This window comes from Felis catus, chromosome A2 (genome assembly GCF_018350175.1).
Source record: "Felis catus isolate Fca126 chromosome A2, F.catus_Fca126_mat1.0, whole genome shotgun sequence".
NCBI lineage: Eukaryota > Metazoa > Chordata > Mammalia > Carnivora > Felidae > Felis > Felis catus.
The window spans coordinates 156,173,119-156,188,137 of NC_058369.1; the positions used below are offsets into that span (position 1 = coordinate 156,173,119).

Genomic DNA, 15,019 nt, shown 5'->3' on the forward strand with positions numbered 1-15,019 from the left:
GGTCTATTGTATGTCTCAACAGTAACTTTTCTTGCCCCACATCTGCTCTGCTTCCTCAGGGACTGAGGTCCCACAATGAGAATGCAGGTTGCCATTTTCAAGACTTCTGCCAGGCTAGAAAGAGTGTGGGCAAGGGTAAATGAAAATACCACAAAGCTTTCCTAGCATTTTTCAATTTTCTTTTTCTTGAACCAGTGTTTCCATGGTTGCTATAAATCTTTTAATGTTTTCCAGAGTTCTGACACAGTTTTGACAGTTTCTGCTTGTTTTCTATGGTTTCTGTGGAGGGACAATAGCTTAGGGCTGCCTGTCCACCATTTCGCTCACATTATTACTCATCTCTGGCATGCGAGTTTTTGCTTTATGTCTTGAATTGTTTGTGGTGTCTTCTACTTGGGGGTGTCAAGGCTCTGTAGGGCAAATGTAATCAGGCAGATGCACAGAAGAGAGCAGGGTCTGGTTTGAACTGGTTTGTGGTAACCAGGACTTGGAGCCTGGGAGGAGGGCAGCCTGCAGGCTGAGAAACTTCCAACAAGGGAGATTTCAAGTTTGGCCACTAAAAAAACTTTCAAGAGTTCTAAAATTTGATTAACCTCAGGGGATAAGGGCTGAAAGTTTCTCTGGGTTTCCCTTGACTGCGTCAGACTTGGTTCCTCAGTGCATAACCCTTCTTGGGGACAATGAAGAGTAGGAAAGAAGGAGAGAGAAAGTCAGAGGGAGATAGTTGGCTTCCATAGCACTATTATTACTGGACTTTTCCCTAAGTTCTTGTGTGAAGACAGTTTTCTCTTGCACTGAGAATGAGAACAGCAGCAGCTTTCTTTGGGCCACACAGCACTAGTCAGGCAGGAGGAAGCCTGGGCTGATCCCTGGAGAGCTGTAGAACATTCCAGTTCAGTCTCTTTCTCTGGAGGTGAGTGTCTGCCAGGGTTCCCCTCTGTAAAGGAGAGAGCAAGAGAGGATCAGCATGGGAAGTTCTGGGCCTAGATGCTCTCTAGAACAAGGACATCTACAGCAGAATGGATGACCTCATCTTCAAATCTGCCATGCACAGCAGAGAGCAGATTTGACCTGACTCAGTGCTGGGCATAGGCATAGACCCTTGCTCTTGTCAGGACACTCTTCTATCCTTTGATTGTATCTCGTCCTGGCTAAACAAAAATTATGGAAGGAGACTTCTGCTAATAAGTCTGTTCTTGATCCTTGTCACCCAACTGTCATTTCCAAAGGGATCTCCAGAGAGAGGGCTGCATATTGACAGGGCAGCATTTCAGCAAAGACCAAAGGGAGAGGAAGCAGAGTTTGGTCATAGCTGGGGGTGCCTGGGTGACTCAGTTGGTTGAACTTCTGACTCTTGATTTTGGCTCAGGTCATGATCTCAGGCTGGGATCAAGTCCTGTGTCAGGCTCTGTGCTGAGCATTGAGCCTGCTTAGGATTCTCTTTCTCTCTTCCTCCGCCCCTCTCCCCTGCTCACTTGCTCTTTCTCTAAAATAAAAAAAAAAAATCAAAAGTTTGGCCATAGCCAGGACTAAATAAGCTTTGTTCATAGATTTCGTTCTTAATTGATTCATTGATTTATTCATTTAAAAATAATTGAATGTCAGGAACAGTAAACAAGCATGACAAAGTTTTTACTTTTTATGGTGCTTACCTTATAATAGGAGACAGATAGTAAACAAAAAGTAAAAACACAATTTTAGATGAGGAGAGCAAAGGAGATAAATAGATTCTGGTGAGCTGATAGGGAGTAAAGGGTAGAATGTGTTTTTTGTTTTGTTTTGTTTTTTTTGTTTTTTTAGGAAGGATCATGAGGAAAGGCTCCCTGAGCTTGGGCACTTGAGCAAATACCTGAAGGAAATGGGGGATGTATGTCAGAAATTGTAAGGGGCTCAGGACCTTGGGTCTGTTTTATTGACAGCTGAATTTTTTCATTTGATTTTGGAGGAAAAACCTATTTGTTATCTCTGAGAAGACTCGCCTTACTTTCTGTTGGATTGAGACCATGGCTACTTATGTGTAGGCCTTGGGCTGAGCCCAGAGTTCACATTTGGTGGCTTTGGCTCCCTGCTGGATCCAGGGTTTTGAGCTCTCACGAAGGCAGGGGGTGTTGAAATTGGACCTTTAGCCTCTTGTCTGCCAGTTCCAACATGAGGTGATATGGGACAGCTGGAGGTTGAGGATGGCAGTTCCTCCCATGCCCTCTTCTGGACTTCCCCTATCAGTCTGGTGGATTGTTGGTATGAGGGTTGGGAGAGAGAGGCCTCTGACTAATTAAGCCTGGGTGCTGTTTAGCCTGTCACCTATGAAAAGACACATTTACTGGGGAGAAAAGCAAGGCAGGATTCCCCTTCCAAGAATAGAGGGCATAAAGTGAGAATTCACTCCAGCAGCTAGCTGACCTGTAGTCGGAGAAATACTCAGGCCTTGCCCTCAAGATCTTACAGAAAATCCTCAAAGAGTTGTCCATACCCATGCCTAACAGTGTGACACCTATGGTGATACAAGTAAAAGGAAAAACTTTCAAATGGATCTAGGGCAAATGGACCTTATGTCTTGGAGAAGCAAAGTAAACATGTACCTGCTCTGGGTAGGAGTGGGCAGAAAGACTTTTCTATAGTCTGGAGCAGGACTCAAAGGACAGAATATATTTGGTGGATCGCATAGTTTAGGACATTCATGATGGAAGTGAGTTAGTGGTAAAAAGGAACACACTGGTCAGGGAGGCAGACTCGGTGGCTATTCACAGCACGATGGAAGGCAGGAAGACCTGTGGAATGAGAGATGTGGGTGGTGCACCCTGGGCAGGAGCTGGCTGTCTTGCCTATGGTATGCCATTGGTGACTGGGCTCGTCTTCCTGGCCAGATTTAATTTTCTTCATATATCATGATGGTCTTTAAAAAGATCAATACTGATCATGTAGGGGGAACAGTAGGACATGAACCCTTCCTAGACATGTTGTGGAGTCTGTGAACAGGAGAGGAATATTTTCTTTACCTGAAACTGTTTTTATTTTGGGATCAGAAGCAGTGTGATCTCTTTTTTACTCTCTAGATTTCACAAGGAACAACCTCTCAGGACTAAATGTTGGAGAGTCACTCTAGTGCCACTGACTTCTATCTCATAGGCTTCCCTGGATCCCCAGAATTATGCCATCTTCTATTTGCTACCTTCTTCTTCTTCTGTTTGGTGACTCATGGGGAACATGTTCATCCTTGTGATTGTCTGTGTTGATAAATGTTTGCAGTCCCTCATGTATTTCTTCCTTGGCCACCTCTCTGTCCTAGAAATCTTGCTCATATCTACTGCTGTTCCCTTGGTGCTCTGCAGGTTGCTGCTTCCTGGGATGCAGACAATATCTTTGACAACATGTGGTGCACAATTATATTTATACCTTTCTTTGGGCACGTCGGAATTCATATTAATGGGAGTGATGGCTGTAGACCGTTATGTGGCTGTCTGTAACCCTTTGAGGTACAACATCATTATGGACAGCCACACCTGCATCTGGGTGGTTATTGTGTCATGGGTGTTTTGGTTTCTATTTCAAATCTGGCCAGTCTATGCCATGTTTCAGCTTACCTTCTGCAAATCAAATGTGATAGACCATTTTTTTATGTGACCGAGGGCAATTGTTTGAACTATCCTGTGATGACAGCCATTTCACACAGTTTATTCTTTTTTAAATGGCTGTATTCATTATTGTTGGTTCTATGATCCCTACAATCATCTCCTACACCTACATCATCTCTACCATCCTCAAGATCCCCTCAGCCTCAGGCCGGAGCAAAGCCTTCCCTACGTGTGCCTCTCACTTCACATTTGTTGTGATCGGCTGTGGCACCTGCTTGTTCCTCTATGTGAAACCCAAGCAAATGCAGGCAGCTTGAGTACAACAGGGTAGCGTCACTGATGGTTTTAGTGGTGACCCCTTTCCTGAACCCATTCATCTTCACCCTCCGGAATGACAAATTCATAGAGGCCTTTCGAGATGTCATGAAACGCTGCTCACTGCTATCAACTCCTCAAGGATTAGCTGTGTCCTAAAGACAATCATGAACTCATTATTGTGGACATGAATAATCTCAAAGCACTAATTCAGTCTGAAATGATCATTTTCAACACCACGTGGTTTGTGATCTACAAGGGCATTTTAAGACACAGCTAGCCTTCCAATTTATAATCAGATGATTCCTACATGGGAGATCACATTATTTTTTTACCTGGACATATATGTTTATATACTCTTCTGTAGTTATAATACAACTTACAATATAGATTTAACAGGTGTAAATGTACAAAATATGTGTGTTTTTTTTAAAGAACACTCAGCTTTTTGAATGGGAAAATCCAGGAAAAGTATAATTCTCTCCATGGCCGCTGACACACATGTTTGATTCTAGGTGCTGGAGTCATCTTCCCATATGTTTTCCTCTGCTTTCATGATTTCCTCACTGCCTAAAGCACCTTCTGTTTCTTTTTTTTTTTTAATATATGAAATTTATTATCAAATTGGTTTCCATACAACACCCAGTGCTCATCCCAAAAGGAAGCACCTTCTGTCTCTTATGTGAGTGGCTTCAAATCCAGCTTAAGGTCCTACCCTTTCTTGAGATTCCCTCCCCAACGTCCAACAGGGATGTACATACCTCTCTGTAAATCTTCTCAACTGGCAGTTGTGAGAGTGAACTCACTCCACAGTCCTGACTCCTCCCCAACCTCAGGGCCAGATGATTCAGATACATCTCTAATTGTTGTACTTTCTCATAGTGAGGAGGTCGGGCAATGCCTTAGAAAGAGGCATTTTCTCATCTGGCATGAGTCTCATGATCACACCAGTCCCAAATGTGGGAGGGCAACTGGCTGGTTTTGGGAATTGAAGTGACAAGGGTGAACTGATCTTGCTGTGCCCCTGGGCTGAAGCAGGTGTGCATGGAGGGCAGGAAAAGGGCAGCTGGTCACTTCTCCTCATAGTCCTCACATTGGTCAATCCTGACACAGGGCATTCCATCTCCCTTCTCTCTCAGCTACATTTCTGGGTTCCCTTCCTTCTCCCCCCTCACAAGGACCAGGTTTACCAAGCTGTCTTCCGGCTCTACAGTGAGCTTTCTCATCCACTTTGCAGTTCCAGTATTGTGCCATCCTGGCCCCTTTCCTGTCACAACAGTATTTCAACTAATATTTCTGTGTCATATGACACTGGTTTACTGATTTTTTTCTGTATCACTATTTGTAAATACACAAATAGAATATTAGTCATCCAAATGTATTATCAAAAGGAGGCTACTTAAAGAATTTACGTAACTTCCAGACTATCAGATATTTTACAGCTGTAAGAACAATGAGGAAGTTTTCTGTGCCATTAAGAGAAAGATCTCCACGATACACTGTTGAGTAAGAAAAGCAAAGTGCAGAGCATTTTGTTTAGTTTCTTAACTTTTTCTAAGACAAAAGTAGAATATACTTTATATTATTATTTGCATGGAGAGAAGTTTGGGAAGGGAGCACAGGAGGCTGGTGGTTGGGGAGGTGGCAGTGAGAGGGGGACTGAGGAGGAGTGCTGGGAGTGAGGTCTTTACATGGTTCTGAACTCCACATCATTCTATGCCTTACTAAGTCAAAAATAAAAGTAACCATCCTGCCTCTAATTGCCAAAAACGTTTGCTTGTTTCTACAAATACATCACTGTAGCAGAGAAGACATTTTGGCAGAAGAATCTTTGGTAAGTCTGGACGCTCTATAAGGTTTCCGTAGGGCTGAGTAGAGCAAATGGGAGAAGAGTTGGGATGGAACAGAGCAACAGAGCTTCACATTTTTCTTGTCCTGAGTCCTTGGCTACTTTTGTAGGGATATGGAGATCATCTTTAAATATCACGGATATACACCTCTTGTTATCTGATGGTTATGTTGGAAGTACCTTTTGTGAATCGGGGTTTTGTCTTTTCACTTTTTAATTGAAATATTCTGTCATGCAGAAGTGTTAACTTTGTTGTTGTCAAACGTAATTTTTATCTGTGATGTGTATGTGTGTATATTGCTTTAAAAGTGCTTTTCCATTCAAAGGACGTGAACAACAGTCTCTTGTGATAACTATAGCCTCTGACAATGTAGATATAGGACAACCATTCTTTAAAATAGGAGAAGAATGGGAAGAGCACATGCAAAGTATTTTTTAACAGTTTTCAGTAATGACAGTGGTGGAGATAGTATTAGCAGTATTATTCTAGGACTGTTGTGTGTGTAACATAAGCTAAAGACAATGAATAATTATGGAATATTCTAGTTCTGAAAATAATATAGAGGAGGTTAGGTAAAGCCTCTAGGGTCTTGTATTTAAATTGTATATATCAGGATGGACTCATTTTATATAAATGGGCCCATTTTATATGTCCCTAGGTGTAGGTTGTTGCATTCTTGCAATACTATTTCCCAAGATGAGTAATAGGACTTCTTGGAGAAATGGCTCTTTCCAGGTCTGGGCAAGAAATCTGTAAGATGAGCTTGTAATATCTTATCATAATGGGGATCAAAGATTACTGGGGTGATGTTAACAGGTATCAGGAGCTGACTGGAGGAGACTTCTACTGGCCAAAGATGAGAGAAGGTACACTTCAAAAAAATACAGTGGTTGCAACCATTGGAAATCTATCAAATATATTTAAGTCCATGAGTTCATAATGGTGTTCCAAAAGCAGCCACCCTCAAAAGGTTACCTTCATTATTTGTCAGACCCAAGCCAGATCAAGGCTCTGGAACCAGCTACTAGTTACAGAAAGACATGCAGAGAACAGAAAGACATGTTTAACTGTGCCCTGAAGATGGAGTCACCATAATGTGGACTGTGGGAAACTCTACAGTAAAAACCCCGATTCTTCAACAAAGAGATTGGAAGAAAATTAAAGAGCTGTAGAGAGAATCTATAGATTAAAATAGACTAAAAAACATATGAAATAAAAATGTAGAATACTAAGCTATAGTGTGTAGCACTTCAGACTGGCCTGATAAAATTGTTAAGAAGTGCAAGGAAGTGATTACTTCAAGGTCTGGATTGCAGTCACTTTTTTTTTTTAATTTTTTTTCAACGTTTATTTATTTTTGGGACAGAGAGAGACAGGGCATGAACGGGGGAGGGGCAGAGAGAGAGGGAGACACAGAGTCGGAAACAGGCTCCAGGCTCTGAGCCATCAGCCCAGAGCCCGATGCGGGGCTCGAACTCAGGGACTGCGAGATCGTGACCTGGCTGAAGTCGGATGCTTAACCGACTGCGCCACCCAGGCGCCCCTGGATTGCAGTCACTTTTGAGAATATGAGGATTGCAGTTGGAATGGGGCAATGGAAATGTTTCTGGGGTTGCTATCAAATCTCTATTTCTTGATCTGGGTAGTGGTTTATAAGGGTATTCACCTCATAATTTATTAAGCTATATGTATGTTCAGTGTGGTCTTTCTGTATTCATGTTTTATATTAAAATGAAATGATTAAAAAGGCCTTCTACGGTGCAGCCACTGTGGGAGTCAGTATGGAAATTCCTCAAAAAATTAAAAACAGAATTACCATACGATCCAGGAATTCTACAACTGGGCATTTACCTGAAGGAAATGAAAACACTACTTTGAAAAGACATACGTATCCCCATGTTTATTGCAGCATTATTTACAATAGCCAAGATATGGAAGCAGTCCAAGTGTCCACTGATCGGTGAATGGCTAATGAGGATGTGGTTGTATATAGTGGAATATTACCCAGCCACAAAAAAGAATGGAATCTTTTGTTTGCAATGATGTGGATGGAGCTAGAGAGTATAATGCAAAGTGAAATAAGACAGTCAGAGAAAGACAAATACCATGTGATTTCACTCGTATGTGGAATTTAAGAAACAAAACAAATGAAAAAGAAAAAAAGAGACAAACAGAAAAGTATTGTCCTAAATAGAGAACAAACTGGTGGTTACCAGAGGGAAGGTGGCTAGGGGGATGGGTGAAATAGATAAAGGGGATTAAGAGGATGCTTATCATGATGAGCACTGAAAAATGTGTAGAATTATTGAATAATTATATTGTATACCTGAAACCAGTGTAACACTGTGTGTTAATTATACTTGAATAAAAAATAATTGAAAAAAGTCTTGTATATATTCTAATAGTTTTAATTTTTGGAGTTAGACATTTATATTTTTTAAACAAATGATTATTAATTTTGGGACAGGCAAAAGGTTAGTGATAACCTGCATTCTCTACAAATCATGAGCCTTAGGCAAGGATTAGCCTCTAAAGACTTATTTAGGAGGCTATAATCTGAGTAGAGCAAAAGTACAAGAAATTAGACAGAAAAGGATGGGAAACAATGCAGTGTGATAAATACCATGCTGACTACTGTTTTGTGATGGGTCTTGACTGTGCAGGATAATTGTGGTCAGGTTTTCTGGAGAAATTGTGCTCTGAAGAGTCCTTTGAAGTGAGATAGGGATAGGGAATTTGCTTGTCTCTTCCAAGTAGGGATTCTGGGAGTGGGGCTTGTTTGCCTAAGGAGGTGGTAGTTAGGACTGAACAAAAGATGGAAGAAACATGTAAGGTTAAGAAATAATAGAGATCTAATGTTTTATTCCTATGTAGATAATCGGTTGTTACAGTACAGTTTATTGAAAAATCAGGCCTTTCCACATTGATTTGAAATGTCATACTGTCTTATAAGGAGTGCTTTTATTTCATGGATCTGTTTCTGAGCTCTCTATTTTATTTATATGATGTATTGGTTTATGCTTATAGTACAGACCCCATACAGATTTATAATAAATATTACTATTAGTAGGCCTTATCCAATCTCCTTTTTCATTAGAACTAATTTGGCTATTCTTGACTATCTCCAAACTCTTACATATGAGTTTAAAATAATTTTGCATTTGTGTGTAGATGTGTGTGTGTGTGTGTGTGTGTGTGTGTGTGTGTGTCTATGTCATGAACAAATGTCCTGAGGATTTTAATTGACATTTCATTGACACTCCCAAATCATTTAATGAGGCCAGCATTGCATTAATATAAAAACCATACAGAGCAACAAAAGTTTACAACATTATCTCTTATGAATGCAGGCACTGAAACCTCAACGCCATTTTAGCAAATCCCATCCAGCAACACATAAAAAGGATAACATATCACAAACAAGTAGATTTCATTCCAAGATATATGATTGTTTCAGGATTCAACAATTAATCAATATAATTAATCATATAAATAGATTAAAAAAGAAAAAATATGATCATGTTAGTATAGAAAGAGCCTTTGACAAATTCAACAACCATTCATTATAAAACTTTCAATATGGGGTACTAAAAAACCCTACTGCTAACATCTTCTATAGTGGGGACAGACTGAATGCCTTCTCCCCTGCTAAGGTTGGGAACAAGGCAAGGATGTCCTCTCTCACTACTCCTATTTAATATTGTACTGGAAGTCCTAGCTAGTGTGGTTACGTGAGATAAAATAAAGGGCATATGGAATGTAAAAAAAGAAAAATTTGTCTTTATTCACAGATGACATGATTGTCTATGTAGAAGTCCCCTAAGAATCTACCGAAAAACCTCTTGAAAGTAATAAGTGATTTTAGCAAAGTCTCAGTATACAAAGTCATTATGCGAAAGTCAATTGTTTTCCTACGTATTAACAACAATTATAATTGAAATATAAGAAGTAATACAATTTTTGATAGCAACAAAGAAGCGAAGTTCTTAGATATAAATCTAATAAAATGTGTTCAGAATCTGTAGTGGAAAACTATGAATCACCAATGAAAGCTCCAAGTAAATACAAAAGTATACAATGAGTATGGATTGGAAGACTCAATAGTGTTATGATGTTAATTCTTTCCAATTTCATTCTATAGGTACATTGCAATCCCAAATAAATTCTAGCAGGCTTTTATGTAGATATTGACAAAATGATTATACAATTTATAAGGAAATGCAAAGGAGTAGAATAGCCAAAGCAATTGTAAAAATTCATAGGACTCATATTATCCGATTTCAAGGTTTTCCATGGAGTTATATTGATCAACACGGTATAGTATTGTAAACACAATAGACAGATTAATGGAAGATAATAGAGAGCCCAGAAATAGACCTAAACAAATACAACTTATTTTTGACAAAGTTTCAAAGGAAATTCAATAAAGAAATGTTAATCTTTTCCAAAAATACTGCTGGAAAAATTGGCTGTCTCTATGCGGTAAAATGAGCCTCAACACATACCTTGCACTTTACATAAAAATTATCTAAAATTACCTAAATGTAAATGCAAAACTATGAAACTTCTAGGAGAACATCTGCATGACCTTGGGTTTGGTGGTGAGTTTTTAGATACAACACCAAAGCATCATCCATGAAAGAAGAGAATGAAAAATGGAAGTTTATCAAGTTGAAACGTTTTACTGTGCTAAAGTCACTGTGAATAGAATGAAAAGATTAGTCACAGACTGGTGCAAGTATTTGAAAACTCACAGATATGATAATTGATATGTGTATCCAGAATACATACATAAAAAATAAAACTTAGTTTTTTAATATCTGCTTTTGAGCTCCCTCAGGCTGTTGGAAGAATTTATCTCCTTTTTAAAAAGTTTATTTATTTATTTTTGAGAGAGAGAAAGAGAGAGAGAGAGAGAATGTGAATGGGTGGGGGGCAGAGAAAGAGGGAGAGAGAGAATCCCAAGTAGGCTCCATGCTGTCAGCACAGAGCCTGACATGGGGCTCTATCTCTTGAACCATGAGATCATGACCTGAACTTAAATCAAGGGATACTTAGCCAACTGAGACACCCAGGTGCCCCCCAAAATAAAACATTTAAAACTTAACACTAAGAAACAAACAGCCCCCAAAATGGGGAAATGATCTGAGCACATGCATGCCAGAGAAGATATAAGGATGGCAACTTAGAGTATGAAAAGATGTTTAACATCATTTGTGATAGGTGAATGCAAATTAAAACAACAATGAGATACCACTATATACCTACTAGAATAGCTAAAAATTAAAAAAAAAACCCTGACATTTCCACATGTTAGAGAGGATATATAAAAAATCAGAAATGCTCATTCATTGCTGCTTGAAATGCAGAATGTCACAACCACTTTGGAAGGCAGTTTGGCAACATCTTATAAAGTTAAAGATAGACTTAGCATACAACCCAGAAATTGTGCCTCCAAAATGAATGGAAAATTTACTTCCACACAAAACCTTGTGCACAAATGTTTATAGAAACTTTAGTCATAATTGGAAACGACCACAGTGTTTCTCAGTAGGTGAATAGATGAACAAACTATGATCCATCCATACAATGTGAATACTATTCAACAATAAACAGGGATGAGCTAATAACTCACATAATAACATGAAAAAAATCTTAAATGCATTTTACCAAAGGAAAGAAGCCAGAACAAAAGGCTACATGTTGTATAATTCAATTCTAATGACATTATGCAAAAAGGAAAAACTACAAGGGATGGAAAATAGATAAGTGGATACATATCTCTTTAGGAGAAGTAAGGGGACAGTGACTAGGGAAATGCAGGGAATTCGGGAGCAATGGAATGAATCTGTTTGGCACTCTAGTGGTGGATACATTATTTTGTCAAACTCATAGGAGTTTACAGTATATAAAGTGAACTATAATGTATACAAATTGAAAAAAAATCAACCAGGAGTTTGGGGGATCCCAGGACGGAATGCAGACAAAAGAATTTACTGTGATATGAATGTGTGATACAGGCTTACTGAAGAGGTTGGTGTAAAAGGACCAAGGAAACTTTGGATATCAGCATAGTTCTAAGCAAGTCCTATGCAACTTTGGAAAACAGTATTTTGACTAAAAACTCCAGGGCTAAAGACCAAAAGAACTGTGTATAATCACTGTACTCTAACTGGCAATGCTGCTTCTGTAAAATAAATTTTCAACATGAATTAATCATAATTCAGAGGCATTTACAAATATGAAACAACACTGGAAATTAGAAAACTTAACCCTCAGAATAGAAATGCACAAGAAAACAGATTGTGAAGAACTATTAAGTAAATTCAAGAAGTTGAAAAAAGTCAAAATCATCTCAACCAAAGACTGAATTACAGGGTACTCAAGGAGGACTATATTTTGTGAAAATAAGTGATATTGGGAAGAGGAAGCAAAGGACAACAATGACAACAAAAACCTAAAATAAAATAAAAAGCTAGAAATTATCAGAGAAAATGTGATCAATTAAAACAAATTAAAAAGACAAAGTAATCAAACGAACCTTAAGAGGATCTTTGATTTAAAAAAAAAGGTATAAATATATTGGGGGAAATTTTGGAAAATTTCAATATGGACTATACATTTTATATTACTGAATTAAAGGTTAGTTTTCTCATATGTGATAATGGGATTCTTGTTACGTAGGAGAATGTCCTTATTCAACATAAAGTTTTTGCTCTGCACTGTGAGCATAGTAGGTACAATCGCTAACCAGGATGCAGGTGAAGCATATGGGAAGCATCGTGATCCACAAGACGAAACCCCAGCAAGCCATTTTAGGCTACTCTTGCGGAAGAGTAGTGAATAGATGACATAAGTAGTCTCTGTGCTGTGCTCACCATCAATCAGTCAGATAAGGAATTGAAAAATCAACTCTGCTCTTTGGGTTTTAAAAGAGACACTGTGAAACGAATCCAAGGATTCCATCTAGCAAGCTGCTAGATGCCTCACTGCAAACCCCATCCCAGAGTTGCTCACATTATATTACATACACCCATGGTCCCTGTTAAATCAAGAGAAAGTGTAAGGACGCCAAAGAATCTATGGCTCAATCTTTCCAGGACAGATTTTTTCCCAATTTTCAAGACACCCTTTCTTCCAATCCTAATGAGGTTATGGAAACTGAAAGATTTGGTATAGCCTATTCAAGTCAAGAGTTCCTTTTATTTTATTTTTAAAAATTTATTTAAATTCAAGTTAGTTAACATAAGGTGTAGTATTAGTTTCAGGGTAGAACCCAGTGACTCATCACTTATTTATAACACCTGGTTCATTCCAACAAGTGCCCTCCTTAATACCCATTGCCCATCCAGCCCATCCTCCCACCCAACACCCCACCAGCAACCCTCTAGTTGTTCTCTGTATCTAAGAGTCTCTTATGGTTTGCCTCCCTCTCTGTTTTTATCATATTTTTTCTTCCCTATGTTCATCTGTTGTGTTTCATAAATTCCATATATGAGTGAAATCATATGATATTTGTCTTTCTCTGACTGACTTAGTGGAGGAAGAGATTATTGTAGATGTTGGAGAAGGTAAAAATGAATTTGTTCTTAAAAGATTGTACCCACATTGTACTACTACCTTTTGTAGCTATTACCACTATCTTTTGGGCAGTTGAAATGTGTTTAGTCCGCATTGAGATGTGCTGTAAGTGTTAAAATATATTGAGTGGCTTAAATGAACAATTCAGGAAACAACAGATGTTGGCCAGGATGTGGAGAAAGAGGAACCCTTTTGCACTGTTGGTGGGAATGCAAACTGATGCAGCCACTGTGGAAAACAGTATGGAGGTTCCTCAAAAAATTAAAAATAGAACTACCCCATAACCCAGGAATTTCACTACTAGGTATTTATCCAGGGGATACAAAAATGGTAAATCAAAGGGCTACACGCACCCCAATGTTTATAGCAACCCTACCAACAATAGCCAAAGTATGGAAAGAGCCCAAATGTCCATTGAGTGATGAATGGATAAAGAAGATGTGGTGTATATAATCAATGGAATATTGCTGAGTGATCAGAAAGAATGAAATCTTGCCATTTGTAACAACATGGATGAAACTAGAGTATATTATGCTAAGTAAGTCAGAACAAGACAAATAGCAAGTCAAGCATTCTCAGGTTCTAACCCTCAGAACTCTATCTCCAGAAATGGGATATGGAAAATAGTTACCAAGGAAAAAGGTCTTTAGAAATTAATGGCAAATACTTCATTAAATATTAAGTACTCCTTTAGCAGGGTCCTCCAGGCCCCAAGATTAGGAAAATATCTAATAATGGCCTGATAAATTTTATTTTATAAATAACCTCATTTAAAAATTAAAAAACAATTTTTTTGATGTTTATTCATTTTTGAGAGAAAGAGAGACAGCATGTGAGCAGGGGAGGGGCAGAGAGAGAGGGAGACACAGAATCTGAAGCAGGCTGCAGGCTCTGAGCTGTCAGCACAGAGCCTGACGTGGAGCTCAAACCTATGAGCTGTGAGATCATGACCTGAGTCGAGGTCAGACACCCAACCAACTGAGCCACCTAGGCATCCCTCATTTTTAAAATTTAAACCTGAGACAGGGTTGTTCCTCTGTGATGGTGGTGATGCTGGGGTAATTACTTTTTCCTAAACCAAGTTCCTAAAACCCAGAAGTCAACAATTAAATCACTTTAGAAGGGGAGAGTAAGAAAAAAAAAAAAAGAGCTTTCTGTGGTTGATTTGTGATGGGAGGAGAGGCATGATTAAGTGGGTGGAGAGTTGCAGTGGAGAGTCCCTGAAGATAAAATTCTGAGTGATTTTGTGCCCTGACATATTAGTAGGAGCTGAGTGAAGGTGAATGCCATCTAGGAAGGAGATAATTGCTTTTATGCCTTACAAAGTTTTCAAGTGAGGAAATTAATTAGTCCCTTGTGAGCCAGTACAAAAAAAACTTTTCAGGTGGAGAAAAATGTTTTCCTAGTTTAGAGATGATTTCCAACACTTACACATGCTCAAAGATGGAGAAATCTCCACCTTACTGTCCAGTGTCACTTGGAGACACCTCTTAATTAAGGGTTAAACAGTTATATATTTACTAGAGATTGACATCCATAAGTTGTGTTTCTATGATGTGTTCATGTGTACGCATGCATGCACGTGCCCACACACTGGAGTGTAACCAGTCTCTCCACCTCCAGTGCGACACCAGCAACCTTGATCAGAGGGTAGCCCTGCTCTGTGAGATCTGTGTTACAGATTATGAGGGGTGCTTCTTG

At 39.0% G+C, this 15,019-nt stretch overlaps 1 protein-coding gene and 1 pseudogene across 7 annotated transcripts in view; both read left to right on the forward strand.

Moving 5' to 3' along the window:
• MGAM (maltase-glucoamylase) overlaps nucleotides 1-15,019 on the forward strand; it is a 230,085-nt gene that overhangs the window by 33,978 nt on the left and 181,088 nt on the right. The gene's annotated exons all lie outside the window — the stretch shown is intronic.
• Nucleotides 1,465-7,094, forward strand: LOC123384058 (annotated as a pseudogene).